This window comes from Sus scrofa, chromosome 9, assembly GCF_000003025.6.
Source record: "Sus scrofa isolate TJ Tabasco breed Duroc chromosome 9, Sscrofa11.1, whole genome shotgun sequence".
Lineage (NCBI taxonomy): Eukaryota > Metazoa > Chordata > Mammalia > Artiodactyla > Suidae > Sus > Sus scrofa.
The window spans coordinates 130,049,442-130,074,798 of NC_010451.4; the positions used below are offsets into that span (position 1 = coordinate 130,049,442).

Here is a 25,357-nt window from a genome sequence, read left to right on the forward strand (position 1 = left end):
GTTCAGCTCTGTTTGGGATGGGCCCTGGCCAAAGAGAGCCCTGCTAAAAGCTCACACTCCGCCCCAAGCACCCCCAGGCACACAGAGAGGAACAGTTGCTGCACCTGCCCTGAGCCCAGGAGCGGGTGGGCTAAAATTAATCCGAAGCCTGGGGTTGACTGCTTGGAAAGAGAATAGGGGATGGGAGAAGGAGAGACCTGGAGGACCAACCTTGGAAAGGCAGCCTGGGTCTCTCCTAACTCTGCTGAAGAAAGGAGAGGGAGGTGCTGACTCTTAGATCAGGGCTGGGTGGCAGCTGCCTCAGAGCCTCAGGACACACCTGGTGGGGGGCAGTGTCCCTTCACTCCCCACTCAGATCCAGCTCTCTGCCTCCCCTCTGAGAGGCCCTTCCCACTGCTGTCTGCTAAATCCAGTCTGCCTGATTCTTCAGAATGCTCCTACATTAATCCTAGTCATTTTGGAAGATGTCTTTTCAGTCCATAGTCTAAAATAGTCAACGGGAAGAGATGAGTCAAAGTCCTAAGTGGTATGTTTCAACCAGATGTGGACCTGTGCGCATATGCCCAGACAGGTGGATTGGGGTGTGGGGGGATGCAGCACCTTGGGCTGGGAATGCATCCTACTCCTTCCACTACCGAGCACTGGGGTTCCGCTTTCCTCTTAGGAAGTGGCTTAATGCAAAAGTAATGATCCTAACCCACATGTCTCTTTACAAGAGGTTTACTGCTTTTAATGAAATAAACAAAGAAGCAGGCAGAGCTGGGTGCCCACCTGTGGCTTCCACAGACCGTCCCTGCTCCCCAGCCATGGTCCAGAGCGCATCCTCCCACTCCATTCCCACCCCTCTCGTGGGCAAGAAAGGGAAACTGAGGACTAGGATGAGGGGAAGCGTTTGCGCTTTCTACGCTTTGTTGGGTCAGTTTTACAGTTCATGCACCACCGAAAGACCGCTGGCCACAATTCAGTGACACAGGAACTTGGCACAAAGCGCTGATCGGTGGTGCATCAGTGATCAGTGAGAGACTGGTTGGCACTGACTGTTGCCATTGCCAGGCTGATTAATGTCACAGGTAGACAAGGGAGGCTGGCCTTCCCCTGTACCTGTCACATTGCCCAATATTTCTTGGTTCTGCGCACAAGGGTCATCTTCCAGGTGATAAAAGCAGATGTTTAAATCTAGGCATTTAAAGCTCTGAAGACACCTCCCAAAGCAGAGTTTGGGGGGAACAATATGCAGATGGCCACTCTGATATGCTGAAGAAGAGAGCATTTGAGATGCTGTGTCAATTCTGATACAGGCTCCAAGAAAGAGATCACGGACCTTTAGAGGCATGCCTTGGGTTAACGTGTAAAACTAACTGCAAGTTAAAAATACTTAGCATTTCCTTGGAAGGGTGGTCCTTTATCCTTTCTTATAAAGCGCTTCCATTTTTTCCATTAGACTTGTCTGCTCCCCCAGGAAAGGAGCTGTGTTTACCCCTTCCACTGCCACCCTCCTACACACCCACCCTAGGGACCAAAATCCAGTGACCTTTTAGACAGGTGCTCCAAACAGGTTGCTGACACTTAATGGGGCTTCCCAGCTCGTGAGCTTGGTAACCATTTTCCATCTCCCGCAGACACACACACACACAAAACCAAAGGCCCCAAAAAACTGATGGTAGATAAGGACGCCCTTTGGCAAACATCAAACATCACTAATTTCCCAAAGCCTCTGAGGCTCCATCAGAAGGCCAGCAGAGTCACAACAGCCACTTAATGATGAAACTCTTCCAGGTGCTTTCATATTAGCATGGTCCAATGTACTATCAAGCTGAAGAGAATAAAGGTTAATATATTCTATTAGTCCCAATTGTCATAAAAATTTTACCTAACAATATGGTTCATTAAATGCTGAATCTAACAATTATGTTCGCCATAATAGAAATTATTCAGACAGATATGATCTGAAGAGTTGTGATTTATTAATTTAGACACAAATTTAATTAGCAACTGATTTCAATTGCGTCTCCCCCTGAACAAGAAGTTTTGTGGAAAAGCGTGCCGAGGAAAAAAAAATATTTCAACTCAGACATATCACGTAACAGCAAAGGAAGCAACCACTCTACTTTCAGAAGTGCTATTATGGCTTTTCCCTGAAACAATAACAACAAAAATGATCCCAGGCAGCTTGAAGAGGTGACTCTCTTCCGTCCAATCTGAAACACTGCTCCTGACCTGAGGGGTAATGGCATCCACTGGGCTGGACAGCTGCAGTGGTGCAGACTCACTCACGAAGCAGAGGGAATGCGGGAGTCCCAGGGTCTTCGGATCCACTGGAAACCCCATCTCCAGCTCCAGGTCTAAATGGAGAACTATCGCCATGGCGTCTACCTCCCGTCCCCTGGTGTCCTAGAGAAAACCCAGAGCTAGCTGTCATCATCTCCAAAGGTTCTGCAATCTCATACTCGGACCCGAACTTTGCATCCCTTCTTGGGACATCAAACACAAAAGAATACTATCCCTAACATAAAAAAAAAAAAATGGAGACAGAGAACTAGAGAGAAGAATGCTTTGTTTTCAAAAAGAAAAATGTAATTTTTCTTTCAGTGGCCCTTGAATCAGTTCTCCACACTCAACTCCATTCCTGCCCCCAACTAGATCTGATAGACCAGTAACGATTTTCCGTTTGGAAAAATGAAACTTTTGGCAGACGAATGATGCTCCAAGAAGCTGGGGTAGGGGGATGACAGAGGAGGGAGGAAGAAGAGGAAGGAAATGCAAGCGGGGTCTTGCCTCTCCTCACTCTTCCTTCCATTGGCCTCAACCCGAACTGGCTTCCCTCCTCCTGGTTCCATGCCTTGGACCATCGGAGACTGTTAAAAGGAACTATGTTCCTTTGACAAATACATTTATTAATACAGGAGTAGACACTTGGGATTCTGAATTTAAGTCTTTTTACATTCAGATTGTGGTCCCTTAATACAATCCTCCACTAAAAGAAAGCCAGGCTGATTCTGGTTCTGGGATGTGAAATACACAAGATAAGCCTGGAACATCGAGTCAGACCAGGCAACCACTAAGGCTACTAGGTCTCATCAAAAGGATTCAAGTACCAACTTAAAGGAGCTCGAACTGAAAAGAGGTGGAAACCCTTTATTGAAACACACCAAATACATTACAAATCCATGATTTCCCAGTGAGACAAAACAACGACAACAAACCTCATTGGTCATCTTTGGGAAATAAATGAAATCATCTCATCATTTGAGCACTGGTCCCTAAAGGGAAAGAATCAATCATTTACCTGGCTTTTCTCTATCTTAAAGTAAATGAACCATTGATGAGAAGTCTCTCTATATAGAAATATTCCAGCTGATTAAAAAAAAAGGGGGGGGAGGAATGGTAACATTTCTGTATCACTATTTTGTGACTCTAATCAGCAATGAAGCTGGGCAATGATCTTCACTGGTTGCTGACATTACACAAAGAAAAGATGACCAGACATTATGTGCCTCGGGTAGATATACAGAACATCCATGAAGCATCTTCTACCAAATGTCATTGCAAATACTTAAATCTGTTATAATGGAATGAATGTTTGCATCCCCCCAAAATTCATGTGTTGAAATGCTGATCCCTGAGGTGATGATGCTTGGAGGTGGCGTTTTGGGGAGATAATCAGGTCATGAGATTGGCGTTCTCACAGATGAGATTAACGCCCTTATAAGAAGAGGCCAGAGAGCCAGCCAGCAGTATCTGCCAAGTGAGAGGACAGCAAGAAGTCAGCAGTCTGCGACTCAGAAGAGGACCTTCACCAGAACCCAACTACGCTGGCACCTGAGCTCAGATTCCAGCCTCTAGAGCTGTGAGAAGCCAATCTCTGTTGTTTATAAGCCACCCAGTGCTCTACACTAGTGATAGCACTTTGAACTAGGACACCGATCCAGCCTCTAGATCTAATTACCAGTTTATAGAAGATACTGGAGGCAGAAGATGTTTGATGGTAGCACCTGACTGCATCGAGCAAAATTAAGGATGGAGAAATGTTACAAGGACAAATCACCTATTTTTCTTTTAACCTCTAAGTCACAAGGGAAACCCAACACCAAAGTAGCAACAAAAAGAGGAATGGGGAAACCAGCAGCTTGAAAGAGACTTTTTTTGACCCATGTCAACTAAGTTCAATGTGTGGACTTTGCTTCTTCCTTCAAACCAACCAACCTAAAAAACTGTTACGAAATAAGCAGGGAAATTTGAATGCAGACAGGACATTTGATGCTATTAAGGGATTATAATCAAGTGCAATAATGGTAATGCAGTTATGTGGGGTATTTTAATTAATGAGTTTTTGTCTTATACAGACTCACACATACTGAAATATTTACTGGAAAAATGCTATGAGGCAGGATGAGGGCTGGGGTGAGGTCCTCGGGTGGTACAAAGGCAGGGTTAGCACGTGAGAGGAGATGGCCACCAACGTTGCCGTCCAGGCACCCCACCTGCTCCTCCCTATAGTCCTGGCCCTCAGGTGGGCTGGGATTTGCTTCAAAATAACCCAACAGTGGGGAGAGAATGGTGGGTGGTAATATACATGAAACAAGATTTGAAACTTCCTACAACAAAAAATATGAATTTTAAAAATCCTTAAAATTGGTCACACTGTTTTATTATTTTATGTTTAAGCTCAAAGAAACTTTTGAAATAACTGACAGTAATTACTATTTTCAAATATACTACCTCTCCGCACTAGGCTGTAAGCTTTCATATCAGATCTTATTCAGCTTTGATTGACCGACTCAGAAATAAATACATGTGGCTTATCTCTGAAAGCCAAGCTCTGGGCTAGGAGCTGGAGATGCAACATTGAACAAGAAAGTCCCTGCCCACAGGACACTTACATTCTGGCAAAGGACACTGCTGCCATGGAGTAAAACTTGATGCAAAAGGGAGGGGTGGCTAAGACAGAAAATCACCAGAATGGATGTATTTGAGAACAGGAGGCTGGAGGAGGCATCTCAGATGTGGGGCCGCTTAAGTGAAGCCTGAAGGAGAAGGAGGGGTCACTTACATCAAGAGAGAGAGGAGAATCCCAGGCAGAGGCAGCAGGCACCAACACACAGAAAGACCTGGCACGGAGTTCCCTTCATGGCTCAGCAGTTAGCCAATCCGACTCGCATCCATGAGGACATGGGTTCGATCCCTGGCCTTGTTCAGTGGGTTAAGGATCCTGCGTTGCCATGAACTGTGGTGCACATCACAGATGAGGCTCGGAGCCCACGTTGCTGTAGCTGTTGTGTAGGCCAGCGGCTTCAGCTCCGACTGGACCTCTAGCCTGGGAACCTCCATATGCCGTGGGTGCAGCCCTAAAGACAAAAAAAAAAAAAAAAAAAAAAAAAAAAAAAAAAACAAAAAAAAACAAAAAAAAAACAAAAAAAAACTGGGATGTATAAGAAAACAAGACTGGTGGCACATAACCAGCAAGGGGCAGGGAGGAACACATGAGGCTGAAGAGACAGGCACGGCTTAGGTCATTTAAGTCTTTACAGCCGTAATACCCTGCTCGCTGTTTGTTTTTCAATTTTATATCCACTATAATAATGGGCGTGTCTGGTACAGAATGAATTCAATGCACTCATCTGGATTAACTCCTCTATTTGGAAAGTTTCTCTGTGGGAGCCTTAGACACACGCTCTTTATGGATCAACTCTGAAATTGGTACCAGCCGTAGTTGTGCTGATTTCTCGAGTCTCTCCGTTTTACTTCAGGAAACCTACTGAAACTGAGCTACTTAACTCCTTCCCTGCTTCAGCACAGGTTTGGCTGAAAATAAAATGATAATGAGTCTGCGAGGCCTTCATGCTTTTCCACAGCTTGAAGTGCGTCGCAAGGTGGAATTAATTGGGGTTGGCAGGGCTAGAAACTGGACATCGGCTCTTCGTTCCAGGGGCATGATGCTACCCAGTTTGGCTTCTTGATTTGGTTTGAAATAAATTTCTGGAATGTCAAACATCCCCACATTCAAAGGTAAGTGTATGTGTATATTCCAACGCCAAATAAAAAATGTCTTTTGGATTACCTGCCATTTTCTATTACTAGGGATACAGTTCCCCTCATTTAGTGCCTATGATCAAGAATTAACATTACACCTCCAATACAAATGAACGGGAAAGGTAACAGAGACGAAAGGCTTTCAAAAGAGCCTGAAATAGAAGCAATTTGTCTATAGCTAATTTGTTGGGTAAAAAGACTTTCACCTATTAAGAGAACAAGGTGATCGAGTTTGAGGTCTTAAAACAGAGAACAAATGGAATGTTCTCTTTCTTCATAATTGTTCACCTTTAATGGCATTACAAGGGCATGTGAGCTATTCCAACTGCAGCAATTTAATGAAAATCTATGCATCGTGCTGGCATTGATATGTTAATGCTGGGCATGAAATATAAACCTTTAGGAAACTGAATGCTAAAGAGGGCACCAAGGGGCTTTTTGTTCACAACACACCTGGAGCTGGGCTCCAGAGGCAAACAACCTGGAAGATGCTGTTCCTTCCTGCAACGACAGGCTAAGGGTTCAGGACGCACAGGGAGATGGAGATGAGAAGATGACCAGCTGGGATCTCCATGGTCTAGAACAGCCACAGAAGGGAGCAGATCCTGCCACCTAGCACCCAACCCGTCTTCAACCCCAGTCTGTGACCTCACAGGCCTTCGAGAACGTAAAATCCAGTTTTAGCAAGTCTCCCCTGATGAACTCCACCCAGCGTGGTCACTCCACCTGGGTTCCACCTCCCTTTGCACAGGGTGATGTGTTGCTTCAAAGAACACAATTTACCAATACATTGTTCCAGTTCATTTCCTAAGAGTATTTTTGTGTTCATGTGAGAAATCAGGTGCCTGGAACTCTTCCCTCTCATTTGGGAATTCAGGTATAAAGTCAATTTTCTATAATTGTTTGTGGCATTATTCCCAGAAGGGGAGCTATTGGATGACATTTCCATCAGAGATGAAAACTGACCAGCCATTTTGTTCAAACACTGCTTGGTCACTGGAATGCCAATTCGGTTGGTATGATTTGTATCGACTCCTCCCATATGTTCCTTCTTCAGTCCCCAGTATCTCCACTCCCTTCCCCTGCCCCTTTCTCAGTAGGCTCTAGACACACAGACATCTGCCCGGAGGCAATCGATGCTGCTGCCAAGACGGAATTTCACACTCACACACACAAAAGTAAAAACAAAAATGTAAACAAGACAAATAAAAAGAAAAAGGAGAAAGGTAGGTTTTGACTCATTTCCTTAAGGCTCTCGGGCCTGCCTCCTAGTAAATTTGTGGACGGATTTCTTCCAGTCTGTAGACAGAACATGTGGTCATTTATGTTCATGGCTGACTGGGCATCTTCTCATATGAAACCAATGACCTGCCTGTTAGAGAAAACCAAAGCCCTTCAGCAATCCCCTTGCTACATCCTTACATCTCCCCCAAAAATCTCAGGAGAAAGGGTTCTAAGACTACGAAGCAGAAAGACAGGGTTCTTGATGATAAAGATACATAAGGGTGACACGAGGCCATACCTGGAGCAGATACCAAGCCTTTTAGAGCATCTTGAAAAGCTGTCTCTGAGTTTAGCTTCTATTCATTTCTCCACATGAAGAAGCATGAAACATGTACAGCCTGAATCAGAATGTCTATACTAGCTTGTCCCCTCCTTCTCTTTGCCATCCTGCTGGTGCCACCTTGAATTCCATCTCCTACGTACAGTCTCCTTGGCACCCCAGGACTGAGAAGCCTTCACTCCTGACCACACCTAGAACTCTCTGCGCTGAGTCTTGCTATCAGACCATGTGCTTTGAGGGAAGAGACAGAGTTTCATTCAGTTGTTATTCCTACAGGTACCAAAATAGCATCAACCATTTTTTTTTCAATAAACATTGATCAATCTAAAGTCTTAACTTGCAAAGGACCAGACCTGTGTTAGTTATTTGGTGAGATATCTCAAAGTAGAACTAAATGAAAACTATTACATAAGAATTAATGAACACTGCCTCTAGATCAGTACGTGGGAAGTTAGATTCTGAGTTAGGTGGGGGTGGGGGGGTGAAGTAGCCAAGGGAATGAAGAAACCCATTCTAGTCTTCCCCCTTCCAACTTCTAGACATTCTCCTACCCAAGCCTGACCCCACACCCCCCCATCACCCTGAGAAGCAAAAGAGTTCATCTTCCTCTAAGAAGAGAGAGGAGGGTCCCCAAGGCATGACTTCAGTGAGGATGGTGGTGGAAGAAGCATAGGGACTGAACCCTGGGAAACACCTGCTGTCAGTGTGGACAGGACCTAGAAGAGTCTCTTAGTCCAACCTGAATGTTTATCAGATGAGGAAAATGAGATTCAGAGAGGATATATGACTGACTCTAAGTCATGGAGTTGATTCTGGGCAAGACAAGGCTTAGAACACAGGTTTTCTGACCCCAGTCCTTTGTTTTTTGTGCTTTGTTTCTGTCTTTTCTAGGGCTGCACTGCGGCATATGGAGGTCCCCAGGTGAGGGGTCTAATTGGAGCTGTAGACACTGGCCTGTGCCAGAGCCACAGCAACTCGGGATCCGAGCTGTGTCTGCAACCTACACCACAGCTCACAACAATGCCAGATCCTTAACCCACTGAATAAGGCCAGGGATCGAACCCGCAACCTCATGGTTCCTAGTTGGATTCATTAACCACTAAGCCATGCCAGAACTCCATTGAACGAAGTCAGTTAACTACAGCTCTTAATAAAAGTGATACTGAGAAGAGAACTGAACATCTAGAATTAATACAGTAAAAGCTGGAGACTCCCTGAGGTTTTTTGAAAGCTACCTATACCCAATCTACAAGAGATACAAATTGAGTGACTTACAAAAGCTGTAATAAAGGGACAATAATATAAAGTGTTCCCAAGGATACAAAGCACACTACTGATGGGACGGTAGACGGGCACAGCCACTTCAAGGAACTAGTTAGCAATATCTGGGAAAGTTGGAGATGCATAGTCCCTCAAACCTAGTGGTTCCCCTTCTAGGTACAGAAACTGTCCTACACATGCCTAAGAAAAGAGATGCTCATTAATGTGAGTGATATTAGAAACAACAGCCAAAAGACAGCCCTGTCAGATTCCGCAGGAAACAGACTCTAAGATGGACATCTCCAAACAGGAGGGTTTGAAGCAGAAATACCTGTGAGAGACTGATGCCAGGAGGACTGGGCAGAGGGCAGAGGTGAACTGCACTGCAGCAGTAACAGGGGTCCCAGGCAATCCTACAGAAAACTCTGGATCCGACACGGTCCCTCAAAGTTGTACCAAATTGAGGCAAGAAGTTCAGCCCTCATCAACCAGTCACTGGATGTGAACTGCCCTGGGGTCCTAAGAAGGGGGGTGACTCTGGATCAGCAGCTCCCTTGGTGGAAGGCAATGACTCAAGAAGGACTCCGCCGTGACCCATATTAGCAGCCAACATTCCCCGCACTGAGGAGAAGGCGTGTCTTGGTCCTAAAGACAGAACTAGGTGGCACACCACAGCTTCCACTGTGACATGCCTCTACCCCCAAAACATGCAGCCAGAAATCTGAACACACTTCTGAAAAGAATCTTGGATTAACACTTATATCTGGAATTGAATATATGGCACAAATGAACCTTTCCACAGAAAAGAAACTCGTGGACTTGGAGAACACACTTGTGGTTGCCAAGAGGGGGGGATGGACTGGGAATCTGGGGTTAATAGATGCAAACTATTGCACTTGGAGTGGGTAAGCAATGAGATCCTGCTGTAGAGCACTGGGAACTATATTTAGTCACTTGTGATGGAGCAGAATGGAGGATAATGTGAGAAAAAGAACAGATATATATGTGTGACTGGGTAACTGTGCTGTACCGTAGAAATTGACAGAATACTATAAACCAACTATAATGCAAAAAAGAATCTTGGATTTAAAAAGTAGGTATATAAATAACAAAGTATTTAGAAATGAACAACAAGACAACATACCAAAATCAAGGGCACACACCCTAAATCAATCTCAAAAAAATTTATAGCCTTAATATATTTTATAGAAAATAATATTGCTGATAATTGAATTAAAAATCTAGAAAAGTGAAAATAAACCAGATAAAGCAGAAAAAAATCAATGAAGATAAACCAAGAAATTAATTAAAAATAATATTTTTAAAAGCACTGATCAATGAAACTAAGAGCTAAGTGTTTGGGGAAAAAACTGGCTGAGTCTGATAAAGAAAAAAGCTACAAATCAGTGGAAAAGAGTAATGACCTCTGGCTATACTCTTTTAATTATAAGAAAATACTGCAGTTCCTGATGTGGCTCAGCAGTAATGAACCAGACTAGCATCCATGAGGACTCGGGTTCGATCCCTGGCCTCGCTCAGGGTTAAGGATCTGGCATTGCTGTAGGCGGTGGTATAGGTCGCAGATGGGGTTTGGATCCTGCATTGTTGTGGTAGGCCAGCGGCTACAGCTCTGATTCGACCCCTAGCCTGGGAACTTCCACATACTGCAGGTGCGGCCCTAGAAAAACAAAAATTTTTAAATAAAAAATAAAAAAGAAAATACTATGTACAATGCTATGGCAATAAATTGGAAACCTAGATTAAAAATTGTGATTTCATAGGAAAGTGTGAATTATAATAGCCTCAAGAAATAAAAGCATCAATGAACAAATGGCCTTTGGAAAGACTCTACCAAACATTCATAGAACAGAAAATAGCTTATTTATACCAAATGTTGTAAAGCATGGATAAATATGGAAAGCTACTATACTAATTTTATGAAGCTAGCATAGCTCCAATACCAAAAATGGACAAGTAAAACACAAGAAAACAAAATTATAAGCTAGTATCACCTGTGAACAGATGTTGCAACAGCCCTAAATAAAATACTAGCAATCTATGAGCAGCATAAGAAAGATATTCATGAATCATAATCAAGATCATTTTATCCTATAAATATAAGGATGGTTCAAGCATCTATTATTGTTAACCACTGTATTAATATATTAAAGGAAAAATCAACATAATTATCTCAATAGATGCCCCCAATTTATAATGTTGATTATCTATGATATCAATGATTACAGTGGCCTAAGTGGCTTAAACAGCTCGCAAGGACTGGCACAATCTAGCCTACTAATAGGTGTCTGCCTTCAGCTTTTTCAAGTTCATTGGATAGGAGGTGAAGTGCCATGCAGAGATTTCAGAAGTCAGACACTGCTGGAGAGACGTTGAGCTATAGGCCCAGCCAATGTGGATAGATCTTGATGAAAATCTAAGGCTTTCAGGGAGTTCCCATCGTGGCACAACAGAAATGAATCTGATTAGGAACCATGAAGTCATGGGTTCAATCCCTGGCCTTGCTTAGTGGGTTAAGGATCTGGCGTTGCCATGAGCTGTGGTGTAGGTTGTAGACACGGCTCGGATCCCGCGTTGCTGTGGCTCTGGCGTAGACTAGCAACCACAGCTCCTATTAGACCCCTAGCCCGGAAACCTCCATGTGCCACAGGTGCAGCCTTAGAAAAGACAAAGAAAAAAGAAAATCTAAGGCTTTCAGGACTAGAGTTTTACAGACTCTGACTATTGAGTAAAGGATACACAGGATCCCTCTGTATTATTTCTTACAACTTCACGTGAATCTCTGATGATGTCAAAATTAAAACTGTAATTAAGGAAAAATGAAGGCCAATAGAAATGCTCTCAAATAAGCCCAAACTAAAAGAAAAAAAAAAAAGAGCAAATTCATCACCAGCATTTCTGGATGACACTAAAGGAAGTTCTCAGACTAAAGAGGATCCCCATGGAAGAACAGAAGTGTGAGAAGGAGTAAACAATCCCAGAGAAGAATATTAACAATGTCCAAAATAGCAACACACCCACACCTCACCACCAGCACCACCACCTCTTTAACCCAGTAATTACACATCTCAGTATGTGCCCTAGAGAAACACATTAACATACACATGCTGGAGTTCCCACTGTGGCGCAGTGGGTTAAGAACCCGACTAGTATCCATGAGGATGTGGATTCAACTCCTGGCCTCACTCATTGGGTTGAGGATCTGGCACTGCCACAAGCTACAGCGACAGTCACAGACACGGCTCAGATCCCACATTACTGTGGCTGTGGCACAGGCCTGCAGCTGCAGCTCCAATTGGACCCCAGCCTAGGAACTTCCATATGCTGTATGTGCAGCCCTTAAAAAAAAAAAAAAAGCAAAAGGAACATACATATGCCAAAGGAGGCGTGCATAAAGACTTCACCGCAGCTTTGTTAGCAATAGCAACAAGCTGAAAGTAACATAAATATCCATCAATAGGAGACGGCTAAATAAATTATGTACATGCAATGAAAAACTATGCAGCAGTTGAAAATGAGTAGAGCTATATTCACTTGTGCTAATATGGAAAGAGTTTTTGAAAGGAAAGTAACAGAAAGATACGCACAGTGCAGTCCCATGTAGATAAAACATTGTAATTTTCTAGTCTACGTATGTATACACATATGTAACACTTTTGAGCAATGACTGTATCCAGACATTATTTTAAATGCTTTACACAAATTAACTCTTTTAATCCTACAAAACCCCTATGAAAGAGGTACTGTTACTGTCCTCATTTTTGCAGGGAGAGAGACAGAGGCATAAGGAACTTGCCCAAATCACTCCTCTGCTAAGTGACAGGAATTCAAACCCAAGCAGATAGGCTCCAGAGTCTGTACCCTTCCAATAATGCCCTGGAGAGGGGCTCAAAAGACGCACTCCAATTTTTCTTTTTCCTTTTTTAGGGCTACACCCATGGCATATGGAAGTTCCCAAGCTAGGGGTCAAATCAGAGCTGCAGCTGCCGGCCTACACCACAGCCACAGCAATGTGGGATCCCAGCTGCCTCTGTGATCTATGCCACACGTCATGGCAACACTGGATCCTTAACCCACTGAGCAAGGTCAGGGATCAAACCCAAACCCTCACAGATATTAGTCGGCTTCTTAACGTACTGAGCTACAACAGGAACCCCAAGATGCACTCCAAATTTTTAACAGTGGCCACCTCTAGCCAGAAGAATGAGTTTAGGGTGCTTAGGCCAGAGACACCTTAGCTTTATCTGTACTATTTGAATGCTTAAGAAGAATAAACTCATGTAATGTTCAGGAATTTAAAAATAACAATGAAAGGGAGTTCCCCTTGTGGCACAGCAGAAATGAATCTGACTAGTACCCATTAGGACACAGGTTCAATCCCTGGGCTCTCTCAGTGGGTTAAGGATCCGGCGTTGCCATGAACTGTGGTATAGGTCATAGATGTGGCTCAGATCCTGCATTGCTGTGGCCATGGCAAAAACCAGCAGCTATAGCTCTAATTCGCTGATTCAGTCCCTAGCCTGGGAACTTCCATATGCCCTGTTGTGGCCCTAAAAAGAAAAAGAAAAAAAAACAAAACTAAAATTTGAAAGGAAAGTGATGAACCTTACTAGGAAAAAACGTTTGGGATGTTCTGGAATGAATTTAAAAATTTAACTCAGTGGTGGCCTGGTTCTACACCAAGAATAAGGTCTCTACATAGAAAAATATGTGTATATAAATACAAAGAAGAGCACCTGATAAAATGGTTTCAGAAAGCACACTGTGACCAAAATACCTCATCAAGTAAGAAATGCCTGTTCACAAAAGTTGAAAAGTCACAAGACAGGAATGTGGTTCAGAAGAAAGCCAAGACTACAAGCATTTTCCTGTTTATGAATGTGGGGTTCCACACGGAGCGCAGCCCGATCAGGAGTCAATGGCATTAAAACACATACAAACCTGGCAACTAAGTTCTTAATCCAGTTGTTCTTTGCAGTGGACATATGGATAGGAAATTCAAAGCATCCTATGCTCCAAGTCATTGATTAATATATCTAGAATATAACTTGCTGGTTCACTTTATACTCTAAAAGGGATTAAAGCAACCCCTCCTTACCCTGAGCCATATCTGGGGGCTTGGTAATTAGGCCGGACTCTGATGAGACGTTTGGTTGCAGAAGTAAGTTGTACAGTCGACCATGCATAACAAGTGAGATGCAACAATGGACAAGATGAAAGGCAGACAGCTCAGTGCAGGAGGATGCCCTGGAAGCCCCAAATGAGTTAACTCAGGAAGGCAGCAGGTCCCTGGAAGGGGCTCATCAGCTGCACATGCCATGGGCCTGGCCTGGAAGCCTGACAGTCACAGCAAATCAGAGGAGCCTGTCAGTCCTGTGGAATTCTCAGGGATCACAGGCCAGCCAGCTGGTGCAAGGCCCTGGGTTGCCAACGGTGGTACTGAGTTGGGAGTTTCTCACTCAGAGCTCAGGGCTCTGGCGGGCAAAGCCTTAGGTCACCAGACAGCTAGAAGGGAGAGATCAATCACACCGAAGAATCTCAGGGCTCGATGAGACCTTGAGAAGTCACAGCCCTCACAGATAAGGACAACCTCCCCACTCCACCATCCTCCTTTCTTATTGGAATACAATTGACTTATAATGCTGTGTTCATTCCTGCTGTACAGCAAAGTAATTCAGTTATACTATGCATTCTTTTTTATACTCTTTTCCATTATGATTTATCTCAAGATTTTTTTTTTTTTGGTCTTTTTTTGTCTTTTTAGGGCCACACCTGTGGCAAATGGAGGTTCCCAGGCTAGGGGTCCAATGGGAGCTGTAGCCACTGGCCTATGCCACAGCCACAGCAACACAGAATCTGAGCCACGTCTGCAACCTACACCACAGCTCACGCAACACCGGATCCTTAACCCAGTGAGCCAGGCCAGGGATCGAACCCGCATCCTCATGGATGCTAGCTGTGTTTGCTAATCGCTGAGCCATGACGGGGACTCTGATTTATCTCAAATATATTGAATATAGTTCCCTGAGCTGTACAGTAGGACCTCATTGTTGATCCAGTCTAAATGTAATAGTTTGCATCTACTGACCCCAAACTCCCAGTCCATCCCTCCTCCCCGCCCCTTGGCAACCACAAGTCTGTTCCTACGTCTTGTCCGTCTGTTTCTGTTCTGCAGATAGGCTCATCTGTGCCATATTTTGTATTCTACATATAAGTGACATCATATGGTATCTGTCTTTCTCTATCTGGCTTACTTCACTTAATATGAGAATTTCTAGTTCTATCCATGTTGCTACAAATGGCATTATTTCATTCTTCTTATGGCTGGGTAATATTCCATTGCATATATATACCACATCTTTATCCATTTATCTGTCAATGGACATTTAAGTTGTTTCCATGTCTTGGCTATTGTGAATAGTGCTGCTATGAACATAGCGGTGTGTGTATCTTTTTGAATTATAGTTTTGTCCAGATATATGCCCATGAACGGGATTTCTGGGTCATACGGTAGCTCTATTTTTAGTTTTTTAAGGAACCTCCATACTGTTTTCCACAGTGGCTGCACCAACATACATTCCCACCAACAGTGGAGGAGGGTTCCCTTTCCTCCACACCCTCTCCAGCTTTTGTTATTTGTAGACTTTTCAATGATGGCCATTCTGACCAGTGTGACCTGGTATCTCATAGTTTGGTTGCCCCCTTTTATTTATTATTACTATTATTTTAAAAGAAACATTCTACAACCTCCTTCTGTCAGTAATTCCTCCCTGAGCTGAACACCAAATTCTCCTTGGGGGCATAGAAGAGCTAGAGATGAAATACAAGACCCCAAAAATATACTGACAAATTTCCTTGAGCTAATAAAAGATGCCAACTTTAAGAAACTATATACAAAATTGAGGTCTTATAATAAAACAGGTACAAGGAGTATCTAGAAAAAGGAAAATGTGTTTTAATGTTACAAAGGGGGGTTATTTCATTTATTTATATTTTATTTATTTTTTATGGCTACACCTGCAGCATATGGAAGGTCCCAGGCTAGTGGCTGAATCAGAGCTGCAGCTGCCAGCCTGCACCACAGACACAGCAACGCTGGATCCGAGCCCCATCTGTGACCTACACCACGACTCACGGCAACACCAGATCCTTAATCCACTGAGCAAGGGATCAAACCCACATCCTCGTGGAGCCTATGTTGGGTCCTTAACCCATTGAGTCATAAAGGGGACTCCATGAAGAGAGGCTATTTTTTAAATGGAATTATTTCATGATTTTCAAGGTGAATTACCATGGTTTTTTTTGTTTGTTTTTTGGTTTTTTTTTTTTTTTTTTTTTTTTTTTTTTTGCTTTTCAGGGGCACAACAATGGCATATGGAGGTTCTCAGGCTAGAGGTCCAATCAGAACTATAGCTGGCGCCCTACACCACAGCCACAGCCGCACAGGATCCAAGCCATGTCTGCGACCTACACCACAGCTCATGGCAATGCCAAATGCTTAACTCACTGAGCAAGGCCAGGGATCAAACCTGTAACCTCATGGTTCCTAGTTGGATTTGTTTCCACTGCGCCACGATGGGAATTCCTATCTTTGAAAGTGATAATTTACAGAATAGCAAATGCCTCATAGACAATTTTAACACACAAGTTGAAAGTTACCCATAGCCTGCTGTGTATCCGTCAATCACAAAAATATATAAATGTATAGGTTTAGCACTCTCCAATCCACCAGGCGGGACCACGAGGCTTACTGGAATTTTCATGTGTTAGATGAGAGGGAACCCTGTCCTAGTTAGGGAGGCCAGGAGACATTCGAAATACCCAAAGAAAAGTGATGAATGAAGATCGGCTCAGGACAGTCAGCAGAATCAAAACTATCCCGTTGCCAAACAGGTGGTATCATTATGCTTCTTGGAAGGTTTATCCAGAATGAAGCAGGACACAGCCAGGGACTGCTACACAGGAGGCAGGGTCCAACCTCCACAGCTAAACCGGGAGCCAGGCCCCCAGAGCAAAGGAGACCAAGGCAGAAGGCCAACAAGAAGGCATCCTGTTGGGCAGGGACATTACACGCCAAGTTTTCAGCACAAAACAAATTCCAAATACCAAGTACGGGTAGGAACAGGGCACCTATTCTGCATTCAGACTTGGTTCTCTTTGCCTGTAGATTCATGGATGGCAGATGCTTGGTGGGGCTAAAGCAAGTGGTGGCAGCAGTTGTAAGGGACCCGTTGTGAGGAGATTTTATCATCAAATAGCAAATAATCTCACAGACATATATTGTATGTTAGAGATTATTCTGTCCAGTATGTTTTGGACTTTGGGGTGAGACCCAAAGGTCATGAAATTAGTAGCTCTCAACCCATTGGTCTTTGTTCAGTTTTGCTGTGAACAGAATGGAATGGAGTGCCATGGCGTGCCATGGCATAGGATAGAACCAAATCCATTGCATTTGCTAAGGCTAGGCATTATTTCATGGAAATTTATTTGAGGCGGGGGGTGGGGGGTGACACAGAGAGAGGCAGAGACAGAGCGAGAAACAAAGAAATAATATGACATAAAAGTAATTTCCAGGGACTTCCTCGGGGACCTAGCAGTTCAGGATCTGCCATTGTCACTGCTGTGGCTTGGGTCAATGCTGTGGCATGAGTTCAATACCTTGCCTGGGAATTTCCGAGTGTCATGGATGCAGCCAAAAAAAAAAAAAAAAAAAAAAAAGTAATTTCCACTATGAATCACAATTTAAAAAATTCTAAAGTCACTGAACAAATCAATCCCTCTTGTTTTACAGGTCAGTAAATTAAGGACCAAGAAGGAGACAGGACCACAGAAGGAATATCCTGGTCTGAGTCCTTCTGCCGTACCCACCTATAAAGACGAGGCTCTCTGAACAAAAAACTCAGGATGCATGACAAATGTATTTCTGCAAGTACTCTTAATGGATATCAAATAAAATTACATTTTTGTTGTGCACTTAGCAAATTATGCTAATCGAGAACAATAAAACACAACCAGACTTTCTCAGAAGCATCTCAGGTATATGGTTGCTAACTATGGCCTGTTACCTCTCTTCAGTTACCATAGCTGTTACAGCCTGTTGCATGCTCTGCCCACAAAGCAAAAACCAAACCTGCAATTCAAATATTTGGCCACTAGGTGTCCTACCATAGAGACACATTCTAAACAATAAGACTCCAATGTTTCCTCTTTTGGTAAAACGACATAATCAGATATTAAAATTCATATATAATGAAGCCTAAAAAATTGTCTTAAGGCAAAAAGTAAAATTATATTTTAAAATCCTTTAAACTATATTTTAAAAAGGTACAATCGAGTATATTTCTCTCTGATCCATATTGTGATTTTATCAGTTCACTCGAAATTTCAGATTCATCAGAAGTCCCTAAAGTTGGTTTATCCTCATTCTCAGGCTTCCTTGGCACCAAACTCCCTGAGCCACTCAGCTCCCAGGGGCCTGATATAAAGCTATTTCTTTCTAGACATCTAAGATAATCAATGAAAAGAGCTTTTTTTTTTTTTTTTTTTTTTTTCCCGAGCTCCCTGTTCTGAGTCTTGCTTCTTTTCATTCTCCTGAGGAGGAAGAGGAGGCTTTGGGTGACACGAAGCCATAAGTACTTCATAATCAGAGTCTTGCTCCTCAGTACTTTCTGCTTTATCCCCTTTTATTCTCCCCCAACCCTCCAGTTTTCTTTTACTTAGTCTCAGACTTAACGTGTATCCTGTGCTCTACCGCTTCGTAAGTCACGTCCATTACCCAGCGTGACTCTCAGAAAAATGCTGGTAAGGGGGAGAGAAGGTATCCCCAGTTTATAGAAGAGGAATTTAAATCCAGAAAGGTGATATGAATTGCCAATGTCTCAACACTAAGAAAAGGCCAAAGTCAGGGGCTATGACCACAAGCCCAAGGTGTTTGCTAGTGTTTATTAGTCCAGTGAGGAGACAAAATCTACAAAGTAACAAGGAAAAGTTCAATATAAAGAATTATTCAGACTAAGGAGTTCCCATCATGGCACAGCAGAAGCGAATCCAACGAGGAACCATGAGGTTGCGTGTTCCATCCCTGGCCTCGCTCAGCAGGTCAAGGATCTGGTGTTGCTGTGAGCTGTGGTGTAGGTTGCAGAGGAGGCTCAGATCTGGCATTGCTGTGGCTGTGGTGTAGACTGGCGGCTACAGCTCTGATTCGACCCCTAGCCTGGGAATCTCCATATGCCACGGGTGCGGCCCTAAAAAGACAAAAAGAAAAAAAAAGAAGAAGAATTATTCAGAATAATAGGGAATAAACTACTAAAGGGAACTCCGAAAAATAAAGAGGACTGTAGCCATAGGGAGCAGTCACCACCGCTAGGGCAGAGGCAGAGACTTATTGAAGGAACCCCACTCTAGGGCTGAGCACGAGCTCGTCAGAGGGTGTGGCTGTGGCCCACTGGCTGGTGGGGAGGCTGAAATACTACACAGCAGGTCGGAGGGCAGAAAACTATCTGCTGGGGGTGGAGAGAGTACCCTGAGACTTCCTGGGAAGCAACCCACTGCAAGAGTGAGCAACCCTGGATGACCTGCCAGTCACTGGTCCCTGGGCAGGAGCAAGAAGCTGTACCCTGGAAGCAGGAAGAGAGGCCCCTGCCTCCTGCAATGCCCTCTCAGTGCCCTTTACTGGCAAGGGTAATATTGCACCAGCTGGTAAAGAGAAAAATGTTACAGCTCCCAGCTTCAGCCCCACAACGCAGGGCAAAGAAGGCTGGATTTGGAGCCAAGAGAGAATGAATCAAGAACTGGGTACACTTAGCAATCCAAATGTGAGTGGTGTTTGATAAACAGAAGCACACCTGTCATTTCTTTAAAAGGCAATTTGCAGACGCTTGTTTCTTTGAAATGTGAGGCTCATGTCCCAGTGACACCATGAGGTATAATGATGAAAGTATAAACACATGGGAATTCCAGAATAGGCAATTTCTGAGGGGAAGGTGAGAGAGGAAGAGGCACATAGAGCAGCAGGAGGGTTCATGGGTGTTTGTTATATTATCGTAGCCTGTACCTTTTGAATGTCTGAAATATTTCATAGTAAAGATAAATGAATCAAATAAGTATAGATACATTTTTTAAGGATACAATGAGTCAAAGATTCAGAATTGCTTCTTAGAACTGGTTAATTTTCCTTAACAGCTCTTTCTTAAGATCTTTTGCCATTTCTCTGACTTGGATTTCTCCTTAAAAACTGGTTTATCTCCAGCCCTTCTCTCCACTTACTCTCCACTCTCTCTGCATGATCTTGCCTCATTAATTCCAGCACTCTCGTCCCTATAAAATCCAAATCTGACATTTCTCCCTTGGATAGGGCTCCTGAGCCAGACTCCACTCACGCAACTGCTTCTTTGACATCTCAACTTAGAGAGACCCCAGGTACCTGAAATTCCCTATGTCCAGGCTGTACTCAGCATCTTCCCCTACATTTGGCCCCTCTTTTATCTCCTACCTTGATAGCCAGCATCAACATCCAGCACCTTGCTCAAACAAGAAATGCAGGCACTGTCCTTAATATCTCCCTCATTCTCCAAATCAAATCACCAGGTTCTGTCAATTGCACTTTTTAGTGCTTCTTACATTGATTTGTCCCCTCAATTCCCCCTACGAATTTCCTGGTTGAGACCACAATCCCTCATCCAGATGTCCCACTCTTCTCCCTCTGTCTCCTTTCTGCTTCCCTTAATGCAAGTGTCCACTGGACTCAGACAGAATCCTGTTACAGAACCAGCTGGCCTGGCAGCTCCTTGGGGAGCAGGCTTTCGATCAGAAACCCCGAGACATCACTCAAGAAGATCAAAGAGGTGGTGCCAGGTAACTCAGGTTCCTCAGGTTACACCACTGACAAAACATTCAATGGTCCCCATCCAGCCAGAGTGGACCGTGTCCCCCGAAGAGCAGAATGAGCATGGCAGAATGCTTCTAAGCGTCGCGAAGTGATTCTCCTGGCAAAGGCTAGGCTACACCACGAACCTGGGATCCACCAGATGGCAGGCATCTGAAGTCACCCATCTCTGTCTCTTGAAATGTTGAAACTCAGTTCTGATTAGCAAACAAGTGATTTATTTGAACTAAATATGAAGTCCCTTAGACTTATGGACTTAAAGAAGAACTAGTGGTTACCGGTGGGGGATAGGGAAGAAGGGAGAGGCAAGGCAGGGCCAGGGGATCAAGAAGTACAGATTATTACACATAAAATAATCTCCAAGGACACACTGTGCCTCATGGGGAATATCGCCAATATCTTATCCTAATTATAAATGGAGTATAACCCTTCAAAATTGTCAATCACTCTACTGTATACCTGTAATTTATATACTATTAGACATCAACTCTACTTCAATTTCAAAAGGCTGTACTAATAAACTAGTAAACATAAAAATAAAATGTGAAGGCTTGCAAGAAGTTTCTTATTCAGAAAATGACACACATACACAAAAAACAAAGAAAAAAACTCAAACAGGGACACTTTTCATCTACATGAAAGAAAAAAGGAAATTTCAAAAATATTTTTAACAATATTGTGTAACCATATTTGTGTGAGTTACTCTGACACGTGATTAACTCCTTCCAGGTATATATAAGTTGAGACAGAAAAAAACATAATCCAAATATGTTAAATTGCTATATTACATTCCGAGGGAAAGAATTAACTCCTTATTTTGAATACAAAGAGATACATAATTTTTTAGTAAGAGAAAATCATTTTCTCTTTATCTTCTAATATTAAACATAGAGGTTTTCAAATCTGAAAAGATACATGCACCCCAATGATTATTACAGCAGTCTTTACAATAGCCAAGACATGGAAACAACCTAAATGTCCACTGACAAATGAGAGGATCAAGATGTGACACACACACACACCCCAGAATATTACTCAGCCAGAAAAAAGAATGAAATAATGCCATTCACAACAACATGGATGGATCCAGAGGTTATCATACTAAGTAAAGTCAGCCAGACAGAGAAAAACAAATATTATATGATATCATTTATATGTAGAATCTAAAATATACAAATGAACTTGTTTACAAAACAGAAACAGGCTCACAGACATAGAAAACAACCTTATGGTTACCAAAGGGGAAAGAGGGGTGGAGAAGGGCTAAATTAGGAGTCTGGGATTATCAAAAAAACCCGCTATATATAAAATAAATAAACAACAAGGTCGTACTGTACAGCACAGGGAACTCTACTCAGTATCTTTAATAAACTATAATGGCAAAGAATCTGAAAAAGAATATATATATGTGTGTGTGTGTGTATATATATATATGGCTGAGTCACTTTCCTGTACACCAGAAACTAACACTATACTTCAATGAAAAGAAATAACAGTAAATAAATAAAGAGATGTACAGAGTTTTTTTGGGGGGGATTTGGTTTTTGGTTTTTCTTTTTTTTTTTTTTTTGTCTTTTTAGGGCCACACCTGCGGCATATGGAGGTTCTCGGGCTAGGGGTCAAATCACAGCTGTAGCTGCTGCCTCCACCACAGCCACAGCAACGCAGGATCCGAGCCGCACCTGCGACCTAACACCAGGGCTCACGGCAACGCCAGATCCTTAACCCACTGAGCAGGGCTAGGGATTGAAGCTGCATCCTCATGGATACTAGTCAGGTTTGTTAACTGCTGAGCCATAACAGGACCTCCAGATTTTTTTTTTTTTTTTTTTTGTAAGTAGCTCCTTGAAGGGGTATTAGATTCCTCACCAGCCCGGAACACTGATGACAAGGTCCCTCAGAGATTGCAGCAGCCAGAGTTGGGAACAAAATTCCAGGTCCTACTGTGCCCCAGGAGCCCTCATGCCCACTCCCCCACTGCCCCCACCCCCAGTCTCCAGCCTCGCCTCTCTCTCCTCCAGCCTCTAACTCTGCTCCAACCACTCTCAACTCCTTTCAGGGCCTCCAGCACAGGCTGGAGTTCACCTCTGTGGGCCCTTAACACAAGGGGCTCCCTGCCAAGAACACCTCAAGCCCCATCTCCTGAACAACTCCTACCTGTGTTTCATGTCTCAGGTAAGATTTCCCCTCTTCTTAAAAGTCTCCCCAATCCCCCAAGACGTCTCCATTAGGTGTCCCTACCAGAGGATCCCGTCACCTCGCTCAATCACTCACTCATAATTGTCTGTGGACAAAACTGTCCTGTACACGTGTCACGTCCATCAGCTCCAGGACTGGACAGCTGTATCCCCAGCCCCTAGCATAGTGTCTGACACTTAAGAGATATTTTATAACTACTATGGAATAAATTGCTTTTCCTTACCATCAGAGTGGAAATGAGTCAGGATCCTGTAATCTACCCGATGCTTAGAGTGGATGAAAATAATAAACTCAAAGAAATGGCCACGAGACGGAGTGTATGGGGGGGCAGGCAGCTCCATAACATGGTATGTGGGTTAACTTTCTCAGATTCCCCAACCCAGATCGACTTTGCTTCCACCCCAGAATGTTGGGGGGTGCTGGCCTCACCAGCAGCCTATGGTCATAGTGAAAACGGCCATGCTATTCATCCAAGCAAAGCAGAAACAGCCAGGTAAATGTGTACTGTACAAACCACACAAGGCATTCCAAGGCCAAGTAAGAATGAATATTGGATTAGCCGTCCACTCATGCGGGTAATTGAGAGTTCCTCCAGTTTGGGGTTTGTTTGCTCCTGTACTTTTAAATCCGGGCCATGGGATCCAGCCAGCCTGGGAGGGGAGGAGAACCAGCAAGACAGGACAGGGCAGACCAGAGCCCCCATTGCTGCTCTGGACAGAGATGACAGCGCTGGCCACTAAGGAGCCCACTGAGGACTCATGAGGACTTCTTTGTGTACCCAGTTTTTACACGGCGTCTCCCAACCGGGAGAAAGCAAACACACCAACAGCCATTCTACCAGGGCAGAGAAGCAAACACCAAGAAGCAATAAGAATTTGAATAACAAATACATTGTTCCCTGAGCGAAAAGAAGAAAGGGAGAAAAGTAACCCACCCACCCATGTATATGCCAAGTCACAAAATTTAATTAGGAAGATAAGAATTGGGGAGGTGAGATTGGGCTGATGTGCCTTTCTTTTTGAGTTATGAGCTTGGGGGGGAAGGAGGGAGAGAAATAATTCAAGCACAGAATTAACATCTTCTAATAATCTTAGACAAAACCCGACTCTGTTTTGCTTTGGTTTGTAAATTAGCTCATGATTAAAGTGTCTCTCCAGCCCCGCGCCATTGTCTTCCCAGGCCGGGTAGCTGAATGCCGCCCCGACCCCAACGCCCTTGCAGCTCAAGTACAAGGTTCGAGAGCGCGAGGGAACAATTATTATAAAGTGAAGTACTTGCAGTTTTGCTGCAAAATCAATGAACTTTTCAAGTGATTTTTATCATATTTTGCAGCTGTTCTGTCGGCTTTGGAGTGGTTATCACACCATCAGCCCCCGTGCTTTTAAAGAGCCTTGTTCATCTCAAAGCCTCGCATTCTCCTTAAGAGCAGCTGGCGCTGCCCTGGCTGGAGAGGCAGGCTGCTAGAGAGGGGATCCCAGGGGCCACTGCCTTCTGTGTGGGGCTCCCGGGCCTCTCACCTCGCATTTTGGGGGCCCTTCTAGGCCTGGGTTCTCGCCCAAGCTCAGGGTTATCCGGCTCACCTTATTGAGAAATTCCGGGAAAGCCCATCTTGCACCTTCCAGCATCACAAGCTGATGGAGATGGAGAGTACGCTCGTGATCGGCTAGCTTCTGTGCTGCCAACAGGAGCATGAAGACTGTGAGAACCGCCCAAGAGCTCCCAGGGCGCTGGCAAAACGGGTCTTGAAGAAAAAGTCCGTGTAGACTCAGGGGCGCATGCGCAACTCTCCCGCTCTGCAAACTACGCAGGGCTGAGCAGAGGAGGCGGGAAAGGAAGTTGCGCCTTCTGTGCCATCTTCCCGCCTAATGGGGTGCAGGTGAAACTGCATCCTTTAGGCTTGAGTTGGGCCCCAGGACACTAGGGGAGTAAAATACAATAGGGCACTTCGCTTAAAAATATATTTGGTAGTTCCCGTTGTGGCTCAGCGGTAATGAACCCTACTGGTATCCATGAGAAGAGGGGTTCAATCCCTGGCCCTGTTCAGTGGTTAAAGATCTTGCGTTGCCGGGAGCCGTGCTGTAGGTCGCAGATGCCATTTGGATCCCGAATTGCTGTGGTTGTGGCATGGGCCGGCAGCTGCAACTCAGATTCAACTTCCATACGCTGCAGAGGCGGCCCTAAAAAGCAATACACACACACACACACACACACACACACACACACACACATATACGCGTACGTATGTATACACATATACATATATATGTATATATACATATATACATACATATATACATATATACACATATATACATATATATATATGTTTGGTTTACTTTCTCATATTCACTGAGAATCCAGGTGACCCACATAAAATACTGCAGCTTCAACATACAGGTTTA

At 43.9% G+C, this 25,357-nt stretch overlaps 1 long non-coding RNA gene across 1 annotated transcript; it reads right to left on the reverse strand.

The window, feature by feature from the left end:
• LOC110255530 lies at positions 2,270–24,873 on the reverse strand. Its single transcript, XR_002336016.1, has 2 exons — positions 24,536–24,873; positions 2,270–2,391 (listed from the first exon to the last, which is right to left on the reverse strand). It is a non-coding gene; the product is annotated as an uncharacterized LOC110255530 (long non-coding RNA).